Consider the following 24,019-nt stretch of genomic DNA (forward strand, 5'->3'; position numbering starts at 1 on the left):
ATCAATCAAAGTCAATCATAGCTTAGTCATTATCTTGACTAGCTTCCACTAGGGTTAGTTCCAAACCCCTATATTTTCAATCAACCATCAGACAGTCAATAACATGACCAACCACTACTAGGGTTAGTTGCAAACCCTAGATTTCTAAAGCAATCATCAATCTCAACCAAAAATTCAAATTTCAACAAATCTCTCACACATCTCAAGTTAACATTCATCAAAGATTTCTACTTTGACTAAGGTTTAATTCCAAAACCTTAGAATTTCATTTTCACAATCTCAACAATCATTACACACAGATCTCAGATTGTTACATTTCACACTAGACAATGTTACTACTAGGATTTAACAACAAAACCCTAGATTTTCATTTCCAACTATCACATAATAGATTTCAGATTGTTATATTATACACACTAGACAATTTTAACTTTACTAGGGTTTAGCTATAACACCCTAGATTTTCAGATATCATCATCATAGGAATCTCAGACAAGGTCTTCCATTAAATCCTAAAGCTCATGACCACGAATGACTAGGTAAACACATATCTAGGAATTCATAACCATACATAAACATATCATATGTCTTAACAATATTAATACATCTTGAGCTAGACCAACCTAGGATTTCAACCAAAAGGACATATCTATTTCATGCAAATACATTTCATATCATGTCCTAGTCAAACCCAACTTCTCAACTATGAAACCAGATTCGCTAGAAATCCCCTGCGTGTCCGAATCCCACAAATCGGACACGATTCGTTGGGGATTTGAATCCCATAATGGGACACGTTGTGTCCTAACGGGACACGTACGAATCCCGTACGTGTCCCGTTAGGACACAACGTGTCATGATTTTGGGATTCGAATCCCAAAAAAATGTAACCTGCGGGCTTAAAAACGCGTAGGTGTCCCGTTAGGACACAACGTGTCCTGATTTTGGGATTCGAATCCCAAAAAAATGTAACCTGCGGGCTTAAAAAAGCGTTGTTCTTTCAGTCATTTACCATTTCTCTCTTTCAATTTTGCATACATTGAGCTTTGGGCAAGGAGCTAAGGGTTTGGAGCATGATGATGAGGACATTGATGCTGATTCTGATGATGACTATGAGGATTGTTGACTCATGAGTCATGGGCTACCTATTGCCTTGAGGCTTGTATACTTGTAGTTGTTTTATATTTTCTATTTCTATTTGCCATTGCGGCATTGCCATTGCACTACCTATGTAACACATTTTGATTTGATGACTTAATGAGAAAACTACAGTTGTCAATGTCTTTATCTTACTATCTTGTAACTGTAAGTTGTCTTTCATTTATGAATCATGATTTATCATTTTATGTGACATGTATTTGAATTTTGTATGTACTATGCATGCTAATTGCTATAATGTTACTAACTTACTTTGTAAACAGTAAAACTAACATCTAGATGATCTATGTTTGAAATCAATGAATTTGTATCATTAATGAGAATTTGTGTAAGAAATATCTAAATTTTAATATATATATATATAATGAATCCTACGTGTCCTATTACGGGGGGTCGTGTCTCAATCCGACTCTCGAATCCCCGTATCCTACGAATCCTGAATCCCCGTGTCAGGTGACTTAGCTTCTCAACAATATCAAATAAGAGTTAGACACTCAATCATTTCGATCACACTAGGGTTTAATCAGACAAACACACACATACCAAGGAAATCATTTTTAAGACAGTATAAGGGTCTTGCTCACACATTCCACCAAACCCTAATGAGCTAGGTTTCCATTGAGAATACAACAAACCCTTCACTACCAAAACTTCAAAGGTTCAGGATTTTGGCTTTTATCATTCGTCCCTAACAAGTTAGATTTTATGATCATACCAATTCCCACAAATTCCTGGAGTTGACGATTTTTCTTCGACTACCCCCATGTGATTTCCCTTTGTTGAATCCTCAATGATGTTCACAAGTTTCCCACCCATTCCTCCAAGTCCAAGTCCAACTCAAGGCCAAATGAGTCCTCCTACATTCAACACTGCAGGTGGAAACATAAACACCTTTTTTTCTCCCAATACTAAAATCGTTTCCCAACCTACCTTAGATGCCACTGGTTGGATAAAGATATCCATAGTCAAGCAAGAAAGGCCATTGCTAACTTTTGGTACTATTCTAACATACCTTTCCAGAACTACTGGAACTATCGAAATAGTCGGAACTGCTAGATGAGTCGGAACTGCCGGAGGAGCTAGAAAAGTCGGAACTGTAGGAAAAGCCGGAAACGCTGGAATTGCCAGAATTGCAGAAAAAGCCGGAAAAGCCGAAACTGCTAGAACTGCTGGAAAAGCCGAAATAGCCAGAACTACCAGAACTGTCGGGAACTGCCGAAACAGCAGAAGCATCTGTCTCTAAAGGAGAGCAACATACAAGCGACAACTAACTAACATTGGGACAGTTGTATGGTACTTAGCAGCAAGGGACAACAACCAAGCAAGGTGCAACCAACACATAGGCCATGATGGCAACATGGTGCAACAATGGCACATAATGCAGTACAATGATGGGTACAGTCATGATTAATGAAGCGTGATGAGATGTAGCATAGTGATGATGGTTGCAGCAAGGTGCAGCGCAGTGAGGTGCAGCATGATGACGAAATGCAGCACAACGACAGGTGAAGGAGTCACCTTGGAGAATCAGTTGAAGCAGCATGTCTTCAATTGATCTCATGTATCATCTTCTTAGAGATGATCTATGCTCTTATCTAGAAGAGTCAAAGTGTTGACTTCTGTTGTTAACGTACTCTCTCTCTCTGTTGAACTATTGAATAACATATAAGAAGAATTGATCAAGGGTTTCCCCACATTGGGGTTTGTCCCTGGCTAGCGCCACACCTTGTGTCCTCTTGTCTTCACTTGTCTTTTGCAATTTATATTTATGTTCTATCTAAAGTTTACTTTAATGTTGATGTGATTGCTAATCTGGAACCTTTAGGTACTTAATTTGGGGGGGCCAATAAGTAAATTGAACCTTTAGGTACTCGACCCCAAGGGAGAGGATGCGCAAGCAGGCTCGACTGTTAAGGCCGCCATCACCTTTAGGTACTCGACCATAAGGACCTTTAGGTACTCGACTGTTAAGGATGCGTAAGCAGGCTCGACCCTTTTTTTGACTTAATTTGGGGGGGCCAATAAGTAAATTGAACCTTTAGGTACTCGACCATAAGGACCTTTAGGTACTCGACTGTTAAGGATGCGTAAGCAGGCTCGACTGTTAAGGAGAGGACCTTTAGGGTGCGTAAGCACGCTCGACTAATAAGGACCGGAGGCGCTCGACCATAGGACCTTTAGGTACTCGACCATAAGGGAGAGGGAGAGGACCCTCACCATATGAATAGTGAGTGACTCCGTCCCTTTAGGGGGCTCGACTGATAAGGACCTTTAGGTACTCGACCATAAGGGAGAGGAGAGGAGAGGTACTCGACCATAAGGACCTTTAGGTACTCGACTGTTAAGGATGCGTAAGCAGGCTCGACTGTTAAGGAGAGGACCTTTAGGGTGCGTAAGCACGCTCGACTAATAAGGACCGGAGGCGCTCGACCATAGGACCTTTAGGTACTCGACCATAAGGGAGAGGGAGAGGACCCTCACCATATGAATAGTGAGTGACTCCGTCCCTTTAGGGGGCTCGACTGATAAGGACCTTTAGGTACTCGACCATAAGGGAGAGGAGAGGAGAGGTACTCGACCATAAGGGAGAGGAGAGGGAGAGGAGAGGGAGAGGAGAGGATGCGTAAGCATGACTCGACCAACGCCATCATGCCCCCGGCAGGGTGAGGTAACGAACGCTCGACTGGCCGCCATCGCTCGACTGTTAAGGAGAGGATGCGTAAGCATTACTTTTTTAGTTACTTATTTGAGAGGGGCCACCCAATAAGTAAAATGAAACGAGAAGAACTAATAAGGCCGCCATCGCTCGACCACCGGGAGAGGTCCGACAGGGTGAGGTAACGAACGCTCGACTAAAAGGCCGCCATCGCTCGACTGATAAGGACCTTTAGGTGCTCGACCAAGAGGGAGAGGATGCGTAAGCAGGCTCGACTGTTAAGGAGAGGGAGAGGAGAGGATGCGTAAGCATGACTCGACCAACGGGAGAGGTCCGACAGGGTGAGGTAACGAACGCTCGACTAAAAGGCCGCCATCGCTCGACTGATAAGGAGAGGAACTTGAAGAACCACCGGGCCGCCATCGCCCGCCTCTCCCACACCAGAGAAGCACATGTTTCTCTACTGCTGCTATAATATGCTATTGATTGTTGGGTTGGTTTCAGGGAGGGTGTATAGCTCAGTTGGTGGAGCATCGGGCTTTTAACCTAATGGTCGCAGGTTCGAGTCCTGCTATACCCACGCCTGCTTGACTGATAGAGGTTATTAATACAGTGACCCAAAGTGAGGTCCCGTTCGGAACCAGAACGGACAGTGAGAGGAAGGTGAACAAGGTCCGAAAAGGACGGACTTTCTTTATCACGTAAGAAAAGGTGGGAATGGTATCGGAATAAAAGGACCCGCCATGAAGTGGCCAACCAAACCAATAGGTATCACCTTTACAACCTCTCCTACCCCGAATTCTTAGGTAGTTCCTAACCCCGAATCCAATCCCGAATCATATTCCCGAATCATCTATATTAGGTATAACCCGGAATGAAGAAAGATTAGTCAGATTATTATTACGAAATTACGTATAGTGATTGGTCTTGTAGTGATTGGTCTTGAAAGGTGAATCAAGTAAGGTCCTGGTCCCGCTTGAAATGATGCGTCCTGTGCCGGCCTTCATTTTGTGCCGGCCTTATCAGTGGTGTTTTAGGGGAAGAAATGAAAGGTTGAGGAACCCTCATGACTTGGGTTGCGGCAATCAATTGGTTATACCAGTCCCCAAAGGCATTCTCATTGAAGGCAACATTTGGCGCATCAGAACGGGTCTTCCAGGGATCGAAAGATTTCGCAATAGCTTTACGGTCCAAAGGAGCATGCAAGGCTCGACCAGAGGGGGCTTGCCATTTCCACATTGCAAAAGAAACGAGAAGGTAGCCATAAAGAAAATATCCCCCTTTATCATGAGCATCTTCACAAGCTTTAAGGTGCGAAGCCGCTTGTCCCTCCGGGGGCAAGGACCGGTAGGGGCTTGCTTGACGTTAGGAAAGCAAGGACCCGGAGGGGCTTGCGCTTCCTAGTGCAAGGACCCGACAGGGGGCTCGACTGATAAGGATGCGTAAGCAGGCTCGACTGTTAAGGACCTTTAGGTACTCGACCATAAGGACCTTTAGGTGCTCGACCAAGAGGGAGAGGATGCGTAAGCAGGCTCGACTGTTAAGGCCGCCATCACCTTTAGGTGCTCGACTGTTAAGGATGCGTAAGCAGGCTCGACCATAGGGAGAGGACCTTTAGGTACTCGACCCCAAGGACCTTTAGGTACTCGACTGTTAAGGACCTTTAGGTACTCGACCCCAAGGGAGAGGATGCGCAAGCAGGCTCGACTGTTAAGGAGAGGACCTTTAGGGTGCGTAAGCACGCTCGACTAATAAGGACCGGAGGCGCTCGACCATAGGACCTTTAGGTACTCGACCATAAGGGAGAGGGAGAGGACCCTCACCATATGAATAGTGAGTGACTCCGTCCCTTTAGGGGGCTCGACTGATAAGGACCTTTAGGTACTCGACCATAAGGGAGAGGAGAGGAGAGGTACTCGACCATAAGGACCTTTAGGTACTCGACTGTTAAGGATGCGTAAGCAGGCTCGACCATAGGGAGAGGACCTTTAGGTACTCGACCCCAAGGGAGAGGATGCGTAAGCAGGCTCGACTGTTAAGGAGAGGACCTTTAGGGTGCGTAAGCACGCTCGACTAATAAGGACCGGAGGCGCTCGACCATAGGACCTTTAGGTACTCGACCATAAGGGAGAGGGAGAGGACCCTCACCATATGAATAGTGAGTGACTCCGTCCCTTTAGGGGGCTCGACTGATAAGGACCTTTAGGTACTCGACCATAAGGGAGAGGAGAGGAGAGGTACTCGACCATAAGGACCTTTAGGTACTCGACTGTTAAGGATGCGTAAGCAGGCTCGACTGTTAAGGAGAGGACCTTTAGGGTGCGTAAGCACGCTCGACTAATAAGGACCGGAGGCGCTCGACCATAGGACCTTTAGGTACTCGACCATAAGGGAGAGGGAGAGGACCCTCACCATATGAATAGTGAGTGACTCCGTCCCTTTAGGGGGCTCGACTGATAAGGACCTTTAGGTACTCGACCATAAGGGAGAGGAGAGGAGAGGTACTCGACCATAAGGACCTTTAGGTACTCGACTGTTAAGGACCTTTAGGTACTCGACCCCAAGGGAGAGGATGCGCAAGCAGGCTCGACTGTTAAGGAGAGGACCTTTAGGTACTCGACCATAAGGGAGAGGAGAGGGAGAGGAGAGGATGCGGAGCACGCTCGACCAACGGGAGAGGAATTTCTTACTTGTCCCGCACCGGGCAAGGACCGGTAGGGGCTTGCTTGACGTTAGGAGAGCAAGGAATTTATTGCTTGCTTGACGTTAGGAGAGCAAGGAATTTATTGCTTGCTTGACGTTAGGAAAGCAAGGACCGGTAGGGGCTTGCTTGACGTTAGGAAAGCAAGGACCGGTAGGGGCTTGCTTGACGTTAGGAAAGCAAGGAATTCATCAAGGTTGCGAAGCCGCTTGTCCCTCCGGGGGGCAAGGAGATACTTACACCAGTTAAGAACAGCTCCCTGTGCACAGAATTCTGCAACGCAAATGGTGTCCAGCGTGCACTCTCCCTTAGTCTAATTCCTGGTCACCTTCCCCGCGATGAGATGACAAGCAAAACGGACCTGATCATTGTTGATATGCTCAATGACAGCACCACGACCACCTCGGCGCGTGCCGTATTTGTGATACAAATTAGAATCACCCTTCTTCTTACCGTGCTTGGAAGAACCCTCACCATATGAATAGTGAGTGACCCCTCACCATCGGAATAGTGAGTGGCTCCGCCCCTAAGTAATAAATATAGGGCCCTGGAACGCGACTGTAACGTCTTTACCTGCCATAGAAAGTCCTGTCAGCTTATGAATATCGTGCACATGAATAGGATATTCCTTATCAAGCCACAATGAACCATGATGTACGCGATTGATGATAAACTTGGTACATCGAGCAAATTCTCCAGTTGTACCAAAAACAAGTCAATCTCTAAGTATCGGGATAGTGGATTTCTGGAGCGGCTCATAAGAGGACTTAATCTGAGGTACAATCTCACCAGACATCAAGGGAACATAATCAAGGTACATTTCAGGCCGTAGAGCTGGAAACAAGTATCCATCTGAGAAATTGTGATCAACAAGATGAACTTTCTCGACTTTGCCTTGCCAATCACCTTAAACTTCGACTCGGGGATCATGAATTTCGGCAGGAACAGCAGTAGCTCGACCCATGGAAATAGATTGACAGCGATAGACACAGAGGACAGGGGGCCGTGGGCGAGAGATGGACGCGGACTGAGCACAGGACGCCAGGGCGGAAGAATGAAAGGGACTAAAAAACAAACTGATAAGCAGTGCCGAATGTACCCCGTACTTATAGACAAAACGCGGCGGGAATGACCACAAGTTTCCATTTCTGGAAATGACCGGACATAAATGCGGTAGCGTCGTATTGAAGGCTGACGAAATAAAGCTGGATATAGGCAGATCCGAGGAGTGTACGTTGACGGTAAAACAATTCCCGAGGTGTCAAATCAGTAATCCGGTAGAGCAGACAAGACAGATTTCCAAAAAGGTAACTGTTGACGAATGTACGACTTACAGGAATGAAAAGTGACAGCTGACGAGGCAGGTAAGACCGTTTCGACAGGGATGACTTGGACACAACCAACACATGGACAACTGACCTGGACAATGAAATAAAACAGACTGGACTAATAACTATGACTAGACCTCCCCGACCACAATCGGTTTCGGTCTGCCGCAACTAGACAGGACAGAACTACGAAAAAGAATAAAAGTTTCAAAATACACCTAACTAAAACCTAACCTAAGCTCTCGGACAGAGAGCCATGAGAATATGTCAATTAAGTAGCATGGTAGGGCTTCAGGCGGGCGCCATTCACCCATCCAGGTCTGATAACTCCATCCAATTGCGCAAGTCGAACAGCGCCAGAATCTCTGATTTCCGCAACCATAAAAGGCCCCAACCAGTGCATCTTAAGTTGACCAGGATGCTTCAGATACTTGCTGTCGTAGAGAAGGACTTTCTCTCCTACAGCAAAAGACTTCTTCTTAATGTGGCGATCATGCCAAGCTTTTTGTCTCTGTTTCTCTACTGTTTGATGAAAATCAGCCAAGAATCGATGCTCATCTAAATCCCATAATTCATGAAGCCATTCCGCAACAGAAGTCTCATCAGACATCTTTGTAGCTTGAGCAATGTACAGGAATCAGGAACTCTGCAGGCACAACAGCTTCTCTCCCGTAAACAAGCTGAAATGGAGTGTACTTATGCAATCTTTTCCATCCTCAGTTCGAACGTGAAGAATCTTTATTCTTTCGCGTCACCCACGTCATAGAAAAGAAAACAGTTTGGCAGATTGGTCGAAGTGTGAAATGGAAACCTTCTCAAAGTGACAGTTTCTTAGAAAGGGAAGGGTGAGGAAGAATGGCTCACTTGACAACGGCCCCCCACTTAAAGGACTTAGGAAGGCAGAATAAAGGTGGGTGGTGCCTTCTCTTTTTAGCCCTGTCCTGTTCCCTTCTCGCTAACCCGCTTGCTTTCGTTCTATCACTGCCTTGCTTCCGTGGCTTGCTTGCCTTATGAACTGCCATTCTGTTGTCCCAGTAATCCATTCTGTTAGTAAGGTTATCCCTTAGTTAGGTTATCCCCACCAAGGCGAAGGACCTTACCTTCTAGCTATTTGAGGGAAATAAATAGAGGATGCCCCCGGCAGGGTGAGGTACGAACGCTCGACTGTTAAGGCCGCCATCGCTCGACCAACGGGAGAGGTGATCTTACCTGAAGGTAAGTTATAATCAACACAGAGCTAGCTCAGGCTTTGAGGGGCTTTAGGTAAGGCCAGCCAGAGCAATAGGGTAAGGCGTAACGTATCTCACCCGAAAGTAAGTGAGAGGGTATGAATGAAAGGGGTAATGAATGAAATATACCGGGTATGCGGTTATGGGGTCTTCTCTTTCGGCGGCGGTAAGGACTGACTTCTCTGTGGTAAGTACTTCCCTTCTGTTGTCTGATGGGAACATGCAATCATCGTTTCTCACGTATGGCAAATTGGCTCTCTCTTCTGGTGGGAATGGTGGTAGCATGGGTAGATCCAACAGCAGATAAAGGAGGAGATCAAGTAGCAAAGGTAGCAGCAGAGCAAGCACCAGTATGTATGTTTTCTATAGAAGATCTAAAGCTAGCAGTAGTATCCATTGAAGCAATTAAAGCAGTGAAAGATTTAGTTTCTATTTCATAGAGGCCTATTTGCTAACTGAAATAAGTAATCCACACTCCTCGGCGATATGATTTACAGCCTTCACCCTTGGCTTGGAGATGGAGTGATGCCCCACCCAAGTCAACCTTTCCTTCGCATTCCGTATTTGCCGAGCTAATCTCGCTGAATGCGGAACCATATTCCGATAAAGACCAGATCTAAAGCAGTTCGGCTTCGTGAGAAGAGACTCATATAAAATAGACACCAGGTTGGGGGTCTGGCACCAAACGAGTTAGTGAAGATACTACAGATAAGGAAAGGTATCTGTCTGTGGTGGCCCCTTATATTAGACTACTCGCTCGGGTTATACCACTCGCTCGGGTAAGGAAAGGTATCATTGGTTTGGTAAGGAATAGACTATGTCTTACCTGGTAGATAAGGCAGTGCTATCGGGCAGGCAGACCTTCGGGCATGATGGCCGAGGAAGGGATACCAACTACACGAGGCTAGGCAGACCTTGGCACTGGGTATACTTCCTGACTGACTTATGAGGCGTAGCTGAGCATAGCATAAAAAACCCCTTCCTGATACCTGGCCAGGCATACAAATCTAGCAGGCTAGGGCAGCAATCTAGCAGGCTAGGGCAGACGGACTAGCTGTGGTAGTTATTGGAAGGGATCACTAGGTCTTCCCTGAGCTATAGAAGTGACCAGCCTGAGCTATGCAATTTAGGGGAATCAAAGTATAAGTCCCTTCTTTATATAGGTAATTTAGCGCCTTCTTTAGGTAGGCTACCACAGATTTAGAAAGGTAAGGAACGCATTGGTAAGCAAAGGTATCATTGGTCAGGAAAGGTCCAGATATGAGGTTCTATTTTCCATTCAGTCAGAATAAAGAGTACTTCTCTTTATGGATGGAAAGACTTACTAGGCATCCATCAATCAATGCCACACCATAAAGGTCCGGAGGGCTTGCGCTTCTGAGGGCAAGGAGTTCACTTCGTTATGAAAGTCACGGGCTAACAAGTAAGAAGCTAAAGATTTATATAACTTCTTACCTAAGGACTAACAACTTAGGGGCTTGGGAAAGACCTTCCTGGCTACTAGAGACTTACCTGGCTCGGGCTCAGTCAGGTAAAAAAAACAAAAGCAGCATATATATCCTATGCTTGCGCTTGGCTCAGGCTTGATAGAGTGCTTGGGGGTAGCCAGAAAGGAAGCATGCTTGCTTGGGGGGTTGGCTCAGGTAGAGAGAGAGTAGGCTCAGTGAGGGGAAGAAAGAAAAGAATGCTATTCCCGCTACTCAGTTCAGTAAGGTGCTCCGCCCGCTATGCATAGGGAGAGCTCGAGTGAAAGGCCAACCGGAAATAGCGAGATAACCCCTCCGCTGGCTGGGATGACTGGTCTTGCGTGAGCGACTGGTCAATGAACTAGCGATAACCTGCATCATTCATATGCCTATTGCTTAATGCGCGTATATAATGCATGAAGACAGGTCCGCCACTCATTCATCATTCATATGCCTATTGCTTAATGCGCGTATATAAGGTATTCAGGCACTTTGGCGAATACAGCACGAAAGACGAGAAGCACTTGGCCTTTCTGTTCTTTCCCGAAGGGCACTTATCTATGGCACCGGGCACTATCCATCCCGAATACAGGCAAGCACTCACTCCCTGTGTTTCCCTTCTCTTTCCCGCCCTCCCAGCAGGCACCAACGAAGACAGGCAAGTCCTTAGCTACCTACATAAATTACATGCGCATAACACCACCTCTGGAAAAGCTTTTTCAAATATATACAAATTTGAGTTGGACTCCAGAATGTAAAGAGGCATTTGATCTGCTGCAATAAAAATTGGTGACTACGCCTATCTTTGTTTTCCCGGATTGGACAAAGTTATTTCACATACACGTAGATGCTTCAACAATTGCATTGGGCGTAGCACTCGCGCAACCCGGGTAACATTGATCACCCGATTTTGTTTGCAAGTAGGAAATTCTCTGATGTATAAACAAACTATACAACTACAGATTAAAAAGGTTTAGCAATAGTGTATGCGCTACATAAATTGAGACATGACCTCCTAGGTTCTGAATTTTCGCCCTGATTTGTTCCCCCTACAGCCTGAAGTCTTCATCAATTTTCCTCTGAGCTATCTTGTCCTTCGTGCACTGGTACTTCCCATATCTTGGGGCCACAAATTCCCTGTTCCGTGCTGCTGGAAATTCTTTCTTGGTGGGATGCATCCAGCCCTCTAGTGCAATTAACACGAGTAATCATGAATAAGAAAATGATTGGTGTTTCTCCTGGGCTTCAACGCAGTCCGCCAAGAACTGGTTGGCCAGGAACGGTGCCCATGCCATCTGAACGCCATTGACGCATTTCTCTGCTAGCTTGATCACGACCGCGGGTATTGGTCCTGGCTCAGATGCTGCTAGTGCTTCTAGGTATCGAACTGGATCTTGCTCTTATGGATCTATATATGGCTATCGATCTGAGAATGGATCTGGAACTAGTGCTTAATCTACTGATGGATCGGAGGGAGAAACTACTACTCGTAGCGGTGAATCTGGATAAGCTGCTACGACTGGCTTTGGTACTGGGTCAAGTACTGCTACCTTTGCTTCTGGTGCATCTGACTATCGATCTGGAACACCCGGTTCTTCATCCCGATCACAAGCATCTGACTCACGAGCTACAGGTGCTTCTACAGGTGGTGCTTAAACTGCTGCTTAACCAACGACTTCATCAACTGGATCAACTGACTCAAGGTAAAGGTTCAAATCTGGATCAACCGGATCAACGGCTGCTACTGGAGCATCTACTGGATTGACTTATGCTGGTGCTATAGACGGCTCTACTGCTGGATATTCTATACGTAATAATGGTGGTGCTAAGCCTGGTACAGGTGCTACTTATAGACTGGTTCAACTGGTTAACCTGGACCTGGAACTAGAAGGTAAGTACCTAGCTCTGCAAGGTAAGCTACGGGCTATGGATCTGGAACAACTAGCTCTGTTACTGGTGCTTCTATAGGTTTTGCCTTCGCGTATGGATATGCTATTGTCTATGCCTTAGCTACCTCTGCTACTGATGCTTCCTTTCATGCTGTTGATGGATGTTGGGATGGCTTGGCTTAGGACCTTTTAGTCGAGCCATCTTGCGATCCCTCCCCACTGGACTTACTCTCCCAGGACAAGAATGACCCTCGCTATGGGCTAGACCTTGACACCTTGGGGCTTAGCGGACTTTCCCCGACTATCCCCACTACAATATCCCAGGAAAGAGAAGTCTGATTCGCTTCGGATAGTAAAGCGAATCCGGCTGTAGGATGCGGAGCCGACCGCGCTTGGTTAGTGAGCCCTTTGAGCAGAGCTAAACTCCATATGTCACTACTTTATATAGAAAATGGAAGGGAAAAAGACCAAGTGGCTGACCTTAGCTAGACGGAAATCCCTTCAAAGGACCCTTTCAAGATCCCCGGCGTTAGCGTCTTGACCTATGCTCGGGTCTTCGCCAAATAGGATGCGTAAGCAGGCTCGACTGTTAAGGACCTTTAGGTACTCGACCATTAGGGAGAGGAGAGGAGAGGAACTTTAGTTGCTCGACCATAAGGTCCGTCAGGGGCTCGACTGATAAGGACCTTTAGGTGCTCGACCATAAGGACCTTTAGGTGCTCGACTGTTAAGGATGCGTAAGCAGGCTCGACCATAGGGAGAGGACCTTTAGGTACTCGACCCCAAGGGAGAGGATGCGCAAGCAGGCTCGACTGTTAAGGAGAGGACCTTTAGGGTGCGTAAGCACGCTCGACTAATAAGGAGAGGTACTCGACCATAAGGACCTTTAGGTACTCGACTGTTAAGGATGCGTAAGCAGGCTCGACCATAGGGAGAGGACCTTTAGGTACTGACCCCAAGGGAGAGGCTCGACTGTTAAGGCTCGACTGTTAAGGAGAGGACCTTTAGGGTGCGTAAGCACGCTCGACTAATAAGGAGAGGTACTCGACCATAAGGGAGAGGAGAGGGAGAGGAGAGGGAGAGGAGAGGATGCGCAAGCAGGCTCGACCATAAGGATGCGTAAGCATGCTCGACTGTTAAGGATGCGCAAGCAGGCTCGACTGTTAAGGAGAGGACCTTTAGGTGCTCGACTGTTAAGGAGAGGAGAGGGAGAGGTGCCGTTAGGCCGCTCGACCATAAGGGAGAGGGAGAGGAGAGGATGCGTAAGCATGACTCGACCAACGCCATCATGCCCCCGGCAGGGTGAGGGATTTCTCGCTCATCCATCATATGGATGAGGGTGAGCCTGTCGAACTCTCGACCTATGGGAGAGGTACGAACGCTCGACTGGCCGCCATCGCTCGACTGGCCGCCATCGATTTCTCGCTCGACCGACAGAGGAGGTCGAGGGCCGCCATCATGCCCCCGGCAGGGTGAGGGATTTCTCGCTCATCCATCATATGGATGAGGGATTTCTCGCTCATCCATCATATGGATGAGGGATTTCTCGCTCATCCATCATATGGATGAGGGATTTCTCGCTCATCCATCATATGGATGAGGGATTTCTCGCTCATCCATCATCAGGTCCTAAAAGGAAAGGCTCTAGATGAAGCCAGAGCCCAGCCAGAAGCCAGCAAGAGAAGCCTTCACCCAGCCCCCCAGCCTTAAGCAGACCCGAACCATATGAAATGCATAATGACATATATAATGATATATTTGGATATTCTTCGTACAAGCATTCAACCTTTTCTGTTCAACTTCCCAACCTTTCGGATCATTGGGCAATCGAACAGAAAGCATATCAGATATGGATCAACGGCCAACCCAATCCATCATCGGGTCATCACGTCCACCCGCCGTATCTGAAGGGAATAGTATTGAATGCTAGCCCTCCCCTCCCACCCATCCATCCATCCAAACTCTGCTCTCTGTCTGATGTCCCATCCAAAACATAAAGCCTTCCAGCCAAGCCATCGATCCATCTGGCTTCCTCCGTCCCGGCATGTTGTAATGCAGGGGGAGTAAAGTAAGCTACTAAGAGTATTTGTGGAATGTCAAATCCATAATACATAAAGAAAAAGGTAACAAAGTGGTAAGTTCGTGGATAAAGCACTTACTTCTGATCCTTGCTCAGTTGGGTCGTGCAATGCAACAAGGTAAAAAAGGGTCAACTAAGTGTTCGTATTATATATTTAATAATAATAATGCTAAATCCCATAAAAAAGAGGTTCTATTATAAAAAGCCCGATCGAAAGGTTGGTACCTCCCTAAGATGAACTAAGTGAGTGATCTAGGGTGAGCTTGCCGAACTCTCGACTAAAGGCCGCCATCGCTACTAGGTTTAGTTCTTCCAGTGGGTAAGTAGTTTTTCAAGTCAATTCTGAAGATTCCGGTTGCCCAAGAAGCGGTTCCGGTCGATCCAAAGAAACGTTCTGAGATGTGATTATATCTATATTAAACCCGTGGTTGGCATGGGTCGTGGACATAATCCTCACCTCAACTGGGTTGGTAAAGGTAATTTGTCATTAGGCAAGTAGCTAAATGATAGCCTGCCTTGAAGGTTATTCCTTCTCAATCCATCCCGTCTACCCGGTACTTGCTTCTAATCTAAGGTCTTCTAGCATTCCCTCCCTCCAAAGCACCTCATGATCTAGGGTTTCTAAAGATCTATTTCTGGCAGGTAAAGAGTAGGTCAAAAAGGGGTTATGCCTGCCATACCTGACTGCAACTTTCGTGTTCCTGGCTGGGCTGGCTTCATCCAATTAATAGGTTGGGCAGCAAGCACTCACTCAATGTCCTAAAATAGAAGTTCGTGAATGAAGCACTTGTCCTTCTCCTTCCTGACTTGCCTGACTTGGTTGGGTTGTACGGTAATTCGTGGAAAAGAAAGCTCACACTCACAAGAAGTGTCGTCATATTATATAAGTAATAAGAGTCAATTATCAAGCCCGCTGTAAAGGCTCCCCTACCCTATTCTCTGGGCAACTAACTAGAGAATCCTCCATCCGGCAGTGAAAACGATCAAAGCTAAAGGGAAAGGCCAGCCTCTCGGGACAACTAGAAGAAATCCCTCAATCCATCCCAAGGGGCGATGTCCCAACAAGAATCCAATGTACCCCAAGGCATCCGGAAGTGAAAGGATCTAAGTGAAAGGGAAACCCTAACCCTATTGGCTAATCAACCCTAAATCTGGAGCTTCTAATCGAAGGGGGTAATGGGTTGGGGATAACTCCATGATGCTTCTAGAGTGAGAAGGGGTTGTTGGGTTTTTTGGTATCACTCAATGGCACGCGCTATCATATAGTTTTCAAGTAAGTGAAAAGGATGCAAAGAAATAAGTCAACCTCCCGAAACCCAAGATCAAATATGCTCTCCCCCCAGTCAATCCATTCATTAAACATGTTCGAATCATGAACTAGATTACATATGTAATATAAATCTATGAGGGAAGGGGTAGTAGCTTGTCTGGTAGGCTGTATTGATCACTGGGAAGGCCATGGATTCATGGTTTCATAGCTCCGAACGAAATATTGGTTCGGGTGGTAGCGGTGTGGATGGGCTTCCTCTCGCTCTGTGCTTTGGTCGCTAAGGTGAGTGCTAAAGGTGAGGTAATATATAGAGTGCTCATGTTCATTGTCATTTTTTGGGTTGGTAAAGGTTGACCCTATGGTTATGTAAAAAAGAGACATTGTTGCACGCCTCTCCCTGATGGGGCGATACAATACAGATAGGTAACAAGGTTGAGGTTCCCTCTTTCCCTAACTAAGTTAGGTTCAGCCAAGGTTTCACCTGGTAACGAAATAACTCCCTCTATATATTTATATATTTAGATGATGTGACTCGGTAATGGGGTGTGTATATTGAATGAACCCGCACGAACAACTATTTATGTGAGGCATTTCTTTTTATTGATGCTCGGAACTGAAATGTTTAGAAAGAGAGACTTAGCTGCGTCTACTGGAGATGACCTATACCCGCTTTGGACAAAGGGTTCGGTGCAGCGCCCAAACACGATCCTGCCCCGTCCTTCCCTTATCATAGAAATCTTTCCGGGAGTTCGCTCCCTTACACTATGCTCATTCTTGAACCATAATAGTCCTCCTAATAATGCCACCTAATATATATATATATTTCCACATTCTAAATCTGTTCACCGTTTGCTTCCGTGTTTGCGGGTACGAGGGGCCCATGCTAGTACCTGTAAAGAAATAAGGGCAGTCTCTTTAGCACAGGTACTCATTAGCGTGAAACGGGTAGTCAACTATGGTAAGCCAATCCAAGGGGTCCGTGTAAGGTGTCAGGTGGCCCACGGCAGGGGTCGCGTTTACCTTCTACAATCCCTAATCGTCTAAGGTGCACGGGTTTCTTCACCAGGCAGCGATGACGGGCCCAATTTATGTTTATTGAAGAGGAGTTACTTCAGGTGGGTGGGTCCGTGCAAACAAGGTTAATGATATTAAGTCAGTAAAGCGTCATCTACTAATCTGCATCCATCATTTCACGACCCATTATATCGTATCATGAAGTAGCTCCCAACGAGTGCTTCCCTCAGATATCTATTGCGTCCCAACCCGCATCTTTTTCGGGTAAGTGCGCAACGCCACCGGGGATGTTGGTCAATAGATACTGAATTACATCCATATTCAATGGGATAAACGTGGGCCCAGCTACTCAAACATTTACACACATGCCCATAACTACGGTCGGGTCATCGAACAGAAGGGAAACCCTTATTTCATCCAGCAAGCTAAGATCCTACCCATCCTTGGGGTAGCAACAAGTCATTTCAACGCTTTCTTTCACTTCAAGTTACCTACCGGCCGGATATTATTTGAGCCAAGCCTATAAAGTCTCGCCACACTTCCACAATCCAAATCTAACTTAATCGGTCGCATCCTTTCCACAAACCTTCTTCTTTGACCGCCCACTTATATATGTCCCCATCGACTCGCTTCTCACCCATACCCGGAACCAATCTTAACGACGTACTATAGCTCTGGAGCTACTTATTCCTTGCACTAGGAAGCGCAAGCCCCTCCGGGACCTTGGTTTACCTACTCCCGGCGGGCGGGTATATAGTCCAGGAAGAGGTATATATGTGCACAATCCTTGCACTAGGAAGCGCAAGCCCCTCCGGGACCTTGGGAACAGTGGTAAACTTAGGGACTTTCATTTAATTTGACCGTACACAACCCGAATATATGCATCTGTTACCCGAATATATATAAATAGGGCGGGCGAATCACTTCATTACACCATTTTTATGCTCTTCCTACCCTCCTACGCATCATTTGCTTGTTACCCGGCCTACGGTTACCTAGTCTCTTCTTCCTCTATACCCGGGTACTGGAATGGCCGCTTTGACTGGTTATTTCTCGGACTAACTAAATTACCCCGCATATATTCATTATGCCATTTAGACTCATCCTTTGCTCAGCCATAGTCGACCCATTTCTTCCAATTATCACGCTGCCTTTGAAGCTAGGCAATCTTCGAGGGAAACGTCTCACCGCTATCAGTTCGGTACCTTACCTTCCCCCTTCACTCAGGTCAGTCTACCCTCAGGGGGAACAAGCTGAGTCTTAAGCTATTTCATCTACCATAACTAGACGCCCGGAAGTCTTCTAGTTTCAGTCTTATAAATGTATTACAGCCTCCGCCGGCTAACCCTACCTACCCTATGACCCAAACCCCTTAAAAGGTTTAAGGTAGTGGAGAATAGCCTGCTAAGTTGTGGAGAATAGCTTTGTACCTTCCTCACCTCAGTGGAGCCCTACCCCTATATAAGGTTCCTTACCCCTTATAAGCTAGGTAGAGCTTACCCTTATAAGCTAGGTAGAGCATATAATTCTAAGGTGGAGAGGAGAAAAGCCCCAGTGGACTAATCCCCAATGGTGGTAAACCAACCTTTTCAAGGCCTGTGGGGACTAATCGGTAAACCAACCTGATAAACCGGACCCTATTGGAACTAAACCCCTAAGCTGTCACTCAACCTGTGGGAACTAATCCCTACCATAGTGCATAGGAACTAATCCCTATTGTTCGAAGCAGCAGCATACGAAACTAGGAGAGGCCCGCGTTCGACCACCCACCTTTCATGGAGTTACGAATGGCTTTAGGAGCAGCATCCGTCCCTGAACTTGAAGCATCCGTCCGGTCCTTGATTCGAAGATCCGCCCGTCCTTCTAGCAAGAAGAAAGCCAAGATAAGTCCAACACTTATTGGCGTTGCTGGTCGAGGGTTGTTTATATACTTTCAATTTCTCTTTCTTTGTATAAGATATTATGCTCGATGATTTGAGCTACGATCCCAGTAGATGCTAAAGCGTAATTACTTATATAATAAAGCGTAATTATAAGCAGCATTGTCGATCCAAGATTCGATCCAAAAGACTCTGCTACCTTTACGCATTTGTGGAACAATACCAAGTCGAGGCCAGGTCCCACAGCACTATGAGACAGAAGGAACAGATACGGTTCTGATGCTGCTTGGTTGGATAGATACAACTGCTTGAACCCTTGAGCTTGGAGCGCTACCGCGGGAAGAAGAATAATGAGCGAAACCCCTTGTCCCCCGGAGGGAACAAGCGGCTTCGCACCTTGCTTGAGCTTGGCTTTTATCATATTGCTTGCTTGATTGTGTTTCCGCTACTTAGTTCCCCTTGCAATCAATACGCTTAAACAGGACAGACGCTTCGAACCTTGAAGGAAGGAGCTTGGTTGGATAGATACTTCCCCCCATAATGGTTTGAGCACTGGGTTGCAAAAGGCTCACAGATCGCTATCGCTTGACCCCTTGAAATGGAGCGCTACCGATCAATATCCGGGAACAAGGAACCTGCCGCATAGACGAGACATGAAACTGTGTGTGAGCTGCCGCTACGCTAGCCGAGACCGGGATAAATTCATGCTGTTCATGCTGTTACATTACCGCTTTACCCATTACCCTTTCACTGAAAGGTAGAGTGGGTATACTGGACACTGCTAGCTCTCTGCCTTTTTCCATGCACTAATAACTAGTAGAGCTTACGAGTATGGACTTCAGGCAGTTTCTAAGGCCTTAATCCAATGGTTGGAATAATTGAAATATCTCAAGTTTCAATCTCTAAATATGAGACTTTTCCCCATTGAGTAACACCTGGTTCTTCTATTCATGATGTTCCTAGTACATAAAGCTGTAGTTCAGTTGTTCAAAACTTTGTTGAGTCTCGATTGTTGCAAGTAGTGAAATCTTAGTTCTAATTAGCAGTAGTTAATAAGCTGTAGTGAAATAGATAGTTGCAATGGAGTTATAAAGCTCTGTAGTTCTAACAACGAACGACTATTTTGTTTGCTGCTACCGCGAAGCCTGACTATCAAACTAGTCCCACTAGTAGTAGTTCAACAACTTTACACGTCCCACCCAATAGTTCAACTTCAGTCCAACTAGTTCTAATTAGCTGTAGTGAACTCTGCCAATAGTTGAAATGATACTTCTTTTTCAAAATGACAACTTCTTCCAATTTGGTGTTGTTGCTCAATGAAACCTCTTTTTAGGGGGTTTGGATTAGCTATATCGGGGAACTAAAATGGATTCGATTCTTTAGTCAGAATGCCAATTAAGGCACTTATTTACTTAGAACTAGTGCACTAGATAGAAGAGACTCTACTTTGATGACTAGCCTTTGTTTGTTTAATGAATTGTGTCGGAGCCTATTGCTATTGCAAAGGAAGGAGCCTTTCTCACTACTAATGAAACTAATCCTACTAATTGAAATAATCGGAACTTACACTAACGGAGGAACTTTTATAACTACTCAAAAATTGGGAGACTATGTATACTATGGTATACTATGTAGGGACTCTACTTTCTTACTTTTTTTATGACACTCGCCAGAGAGGATAGGTAGGAGCAGCAGAGAGGAGGAGGGAGAACCACGACGCCAGGAAAGCAAGCAAGGGAGAGCAGCAAGCAGAAGCAGCGAGTAGTTGGCCGGCTTTGTTCAAGTGAATCAATCAAATCAGTTTAACTATTGCTAATTAGTTAGAACAACTTGCACTACAGCTCACTCATTATAACTAGTTTCAATAATTTGTTAATGGACAAGTGAAACTTCTCTATGCGCGAGTCCGGAAGGAAGAAGTGAAATCTCAGGAAGCAGCAGGTAGGGAGAAGCTGGAAGGAAACTAGGTTGTGAGAGTGATAGAGTCACAGGTTGATAGTTTTAGTTATTCTCTCATTTCTTTTGGGACACTAGGACGGACACACTAAACAGATTGTTTGTTGCACGAATGCATGCATGGAGAAGTTGTAAGGTTGGTTCCACCTCACACTACTAATGATTAGGACTCAAGGCAATAAATGAGAGGCATGGACACACCCTTTCCTTCGCTAGGGACACATCCAACTCAACTTCAGATGCACCTTGTAATGCTGATAGAAGTTGTTTGGTGCACCTATTTGGAACCTTTCTAAGGCGGCCTGCGGTCTCCTACCAGTATAAAACCTGGATGCAGTGGCAAAGAAGAAATGATCCATCTTTTCTACGCTATTGGATATAGTATATGTTGTTGGATTGCCCCATCTCCAATACGTGAGCTTAGTAGTAGAGTAGTAAACCCCAGATAGATTAGTCCCATTGGCTTATTCCCATCCCCTCTAAACAGGATAACTTGGCACGAACACGTACTTTCTTGCTGGGCAGCACAGCGGAGAACTGCTGGTCATGTATAAACCAACTTCTTCCGTTCACAAAACTGGTACCGCATGGACAACCCAACCACACATCTAGGGCACAGGGGATCTACGGTTGATAACGCTCAACCGGTGTTGTACCTGCTGGCGGCAAAAGGTAAAGGTGAGGAGGTGGTTTATCAACATAGCTTCAGTAGTCCCTGGTCTCATGGAGTAAGGCCTTAATGGAACCAACCAGACAAGCGTGAAAACAAAAACCTACCCTCCTTACCCACTGCTCACCGCCTGTCAGAGCCGAGAAAATGAACATCATTCCCACAAGCAAGGTCAATTTATGTATGCCAATAGGAAATCAGTCAGTAAGTACCTGTAAGCCCATAGGAGGAGATCTTATCCCCATTGAAGAAACTCATTCCCTAGATCATTGACAAGAGCCCAAAGCCCATATCCGCCGGTCAATGTAAGTCTGCCAATGAAATAGTACATTTAAGGTGCCAATGCTTGTTACTCTTTTCCGGTATTGGTATATATCTTTATGATTTCTATGCCGGTTACTTCATGCTGGTTACTATATAAGGATGGTACTTAATTAGGGTTGTAATCTAAATGGCCGGTACAAAATCCCAGGGAGATCAATATGCCAGTCATAGCCTCCATACATCGCCTTATTTGCTTAGAGCCACTAGTACTTGCCGGGAGTACTCGTATTTACCATGCCGAGATAAAAGAAAGAAAGACCCCCCTTCCCCATTGAAAATTAGGGACCACATACGGAAGATCATCAGGCAGTCTTCAATAGGCTTCAATTGAGCGGCACAGAGATGAAACAATATAGAGAGAGAGGTTACATTCACGGGAGGACATTATCCCCAGGATTGAGGGACTCTATGGCCGGTAGCAAATAAAAAGTATTTCTCCCCAGCATGCAGGTAGGTAGATAGATAGTAGGTAGGTGACAATTTCATCATTCCCGCTTCCCATTCAATCCGCTTTCCCACGTTCCGTTCACCCATGCTGTTCTTTCTTTTATTGCTGTTATTGCTGTTCACCCATTCCCGCTTTATGTTAAATACGCACCTGCCAACTACCCTGGTTCAGAGAGACACGACTGGTTCTCCATATAGACTACCCTAGTTCATATAGACGACTGGTAATTCCTTTAGCCTCCCCCGGTTGTTATAGAGCCGACCGCATAAAGCCCCCGCATACGCCCCGCATTAGCAACGATACCTCAATACCCGCGATCACACTACATGCAATAGCGCGACAATACAAAGATACACTTTATGCTTACACGATACACATATTTGCCCCATAGCCACGCGTATACCCACCACTTAGCGAATTATATTATCTACGTTATTCTTACTTATTCCAACGGAGATTTCACAATGGTAAAGTATAGTTGCACGCACGCCGCATTGCCCCGCATTCTACCCATCCTTCCTAACCTTCCTAAGTCAGGTGAGCCATCCTTCCTCATAAGCGGTGGCTATCATCATAATGGGGCGAGGTGTAGGCAGTAGTGGGCAGAATGGGTAGAATGCGGGGATGCACGAATGCGAGAAGGCGGGTATGGGAGGGAAGCGGGGAAGCAATAGAAGGGGGATAAAGCCACTCCTATATCTATCCTAGTATTTGAGAAAAGAGCCTTTCTCCTTGGTAGCGTAGAAGCATTCATTGGCCTGCCTACTAATCGCTTTAGGTGGGTGCAAAAGGAAAGGTCCCGGAGGGGCTTGCGCTTCCTAGTGCAAGGATTTGACAGGCAGACCTTTTGGATGGAAAGAAAGAAGGGCTTGTTTGGGTGAGCACTTTTCACATTGATTGCTATCACCTCCTTCGTTTGGTCAGCCTACAGGACTACTGTCTTTTGGACAGCAGCTACCAACAGTCTTGGATCCTTGGATCGTCTTCACTAACTGCCCTCTTTTATTGATGTCATACTGCCTTACTTATTAGTTACCGGCTTGGGTACGTCTTTTTACTTGTCGTATTACCTATGCCTATTCGCCTTTACTTAACTGTTACCACTATCAACAACCTACCTGCTTAACTAACCTATATTTCATACCTCACTTACCCGACTTACTTATGGATGCCTCAACCTAGTGCTTAGCCAGGAATGCTTAAAGGGGTACCACTATTGATCTTCTCGGGGGGACAAGCTTCCAGATACAATTGATTAATTAAGACAAACAGCAGCATTAGCATTGCTTGGAGATGCTTTATCACACTTACTGAATGAATGAATCTTAGTTGGTACGGCACTCTTCCTATGAACCCTTTACACTACCTTTACTTTTACTGTTACCTCCTCCAACCCACCTGCTTTTCAAACCTCTCAATAACTCACTTACCCAGCCATCTACCCACCTTTTAGCAGTTACCGGCTTCACATAGAGCAGTGCCCAATGGTGCACGGGCGTTCGGATACAGCACCTGCGTTCGATAACACTTCCTTAATTAATCCCTCACCATATGAATAGTGAGTGACTCCGTCCCTTAGGAGCCAATGCTTATAACTTATAACCACCGGATGGATCAACCAACCTTACCCCCTCACTTATTACCCTACCCACCTTTGGATGCCCTATACCACTTGATGATTCATGAAGCGCTTAGGAGGTAGGTACTGCTATAGACTTATACGGGCGGGATGGCATGGCATGAAACATACTTCAGTGTTTACAAACTACCTACCCATAGACTTAGACCTGTTCTCCCTATACCACTTGGATTCGTGAATCTTAGGAGGTACAGCTATAGACCCGGGATTGCATGGCATAGCATAGCATGAGACAACCTTACCCTTCCCCCTTACTTCTGTGTTTCCTTACTACCTGCCCACCTTCAGAGCTAGACATGTTAGCCTTATAC

General features: G+C 45.9%; 1 long non-coding RNA gene and 1 other non-coding gene across 3 annotated transcripts in view; both read left to right on the top strand.

The window, feature by feature from the left end:
- The first annotated feature begins 3,187 nt into the window (after positions 1-3,187).
- Positions 3,188-24,019, top strand: part of LOC149183584 (uncharacterized) — a 30,474-nt gene continuing 9,642 nt past the window's right edge. The window contains exons 1-3 of one of the 2 annotated variants that reach the window (XR_016257192.1): positions 3,188-3,728; positions 5,433-6,315; positions 6,365-6,462. This is a non-coding gene — a long non-coding RNA (uncharacterized LOC149183584). Of the gene's footprint in view, positions 3,729-5,432; positions 6,316-6,364; positions 6,463-24,019 lie in introns of those variants that run through there. The other variant, XR_016257191.1, reaches the window with a different exon arrangement.
- TRNAK-UUU (transfer RNA lysine (anticodon UUU)) lies at positions 4,322-4,394 on the top strand. The gene has a single exon. It is a non-coding gene; the product is annotated as a tRNA-Lys (tRNA).

The sequence above is a fragment of the Pinus tabuliformis genome, chromosome 3_2 (genome assembly GCF_031772625.1).
Source record: "Pinus tabuliformis cultivar Carrire ecotype Pingquan chromosome 3_2, CPIR1, whole genome shotgun sequence".
In the NCBI taxonomy this organism is placed as follows: domain Eukaryota; kingdom Viridiplantae; phylum Streptophyta; class Pinopsida; order Pinales; family Pinaceae; genus Pinus; species Pinus tabuliformis.